Source organism: Epithele typhae (genome assembly GCF_022376455.1).
Source record: "Epithele typhae strain CBS 203.58 chromosome Unknown BXZ73scaffold_97, whole genome shotgun sequence".
In the NCBI taxonomy this organism is placed as follows: domain Eukaryota; kingdom Fungi; phylum Basidiomycota; class Agaricomycetes; order Polyporales; family Epitheliaceae; genus Epithele; species Epithele typhae.
In genome coordinates, this window is record NW_025954288.1 from 5,496 (window position 1) to 7,283 (window position 1,788).

Consider the following 1,788-nt stretch of genomic DNA (forward strand, 5'->3'; position numbering starts at 1 on the left):
CGAACGGGTTGTTCTACGTAGGTGCGCACGCGTGATACCACTGTTCTGCGCCACACGGCGCGCTCACGCTCGACTGAATGTGGATGATTGTGGGCATCTCCCAAGGAAGCCTCGGGCAATATTCTCCATGTGGCCTACGGGGCTGCATTCTTCCGCCCGAAAAGACACATATGTTTATGTGAAAAAGGGCTTGACAATATGTCTTAGGGACGCTGCTTCTTTCGGATCTGGACCTCGCAATCGCGTTCAGCCTGAATAGCCAATGCATACATCTGGGCTTTTCACCCCAGCATAATAGAGAAGGGCGCCACTTGCGTATTCTGTCAGCACGACACAGCGACCTATGGTGCGGCATGAGTTCACTGAGAAGGGGTGTCTGTATGTTCTTGAAATGATTACTATAATTGGCCGCGAAGAGCGAATAGTATATAGCTCTTTGTAGTTAGATATGTATCAACTTTCTATACTAACTGACTCATTCAGCAGGATAGTTTTCAATACAGGGAACTTCTTGTTATCACAGAAGCTTTCAGTGCTCACACTGATTGAGACGGGCTCAATTGAGCCACTGCGAGCACCACGGTATCGATGGGGCATGTGCCTTGCAAGCCACAAGGACTGATCAGGATCTGTGTGATTGCGAAATACACGGCGCCACACTGTCACCAGTGTACTGTACAACAAACCTCTGTATGCGGATTGTGGGTGCATCTTAAATGGGTCGGGAAACCGTCTAGAAGCTTTGAAGTTCAAAAGAAGGCCATGTGTCAGTGATGGGACGCGAACGCTGGGAGGCGCGCGAAAGGGGATGCGAAGTGGATCGCGTGCGAGCTCGTCGAGCTTGTACAGCGGGGAGTCGGCCCGGCGCGGGATGAGAAGGCAAGCGCGCGAGAAAGGGAGAGAGAAGGGCGGGCAGGGAGGAGGCGGGAAGCAGCGGGACGGCAGAGGCGAAGCGGATGGCGGCGGAAGGTGTAGGACTGAGGTGCGGAAGGCGACGGCTGCGGTGGACTTGACAGCGGGCTGGGATTAGTAGCAGGCAGGCTGAAGGGGGCGTGAAAAACTGTTGATAGAGCTCAATTTCTGCTATAATAAATACATGACCGAACGCGAGGCGTGGCAACGAAGTCCCTGTGGGCTAAGAGCGGGAATACCGGCGAGGAAAGGAGGTAGAATATCCCAAGGGAACACAGAGAAGATGATGGACGAGTGTGAGGCCGCGCAGCGGCAGCATCATCACAAGCTACGACAGCGAGACATAGGGAGGGTGGTTGGTATGATGGAGAAGGTACAGACAGAGCTGGGATATCGTAAATTGAGACCGAAGGGAACGGCAACGGTGCGGTGCGGAAAATACGGGGCGTTGAGGAATACAGAAAGTTCGAAAGAGAATCACGGAACGCGGGGAGGCGAGGGATAAGAGCTTGGGTACCTGTGCTGGGGAATGTGGGATGTCCGAGGACGTAGTGATCTTGGCTGTGGGCGAGGCTATCCGTCGGTGGGCTCGCGCGCGAGCAGCGGGGTGGTGGCAGGAATGTCGGCCAGCCTGCGCGCGCGTCGATGCGCGTTGCGCGGGGTCTTGTCAGCGGCAGCGCACGGGTGTCTCGGTGAGATAGTGGTGCGGGTTTCTGTGAAGGAGCGCCTGTTGTTGCGTCGCGCGGACTGTTGGGGGTGCAGTTGGAGTTGGTTCGCGTCGGCGGTGGTCTGGTACGATGCGCGCTACGCGCGGCGTGCCCATAATCGGATGAGGTGCAGGCAGATAACAACAAAACGTGAGATCTGGTGAGCCGA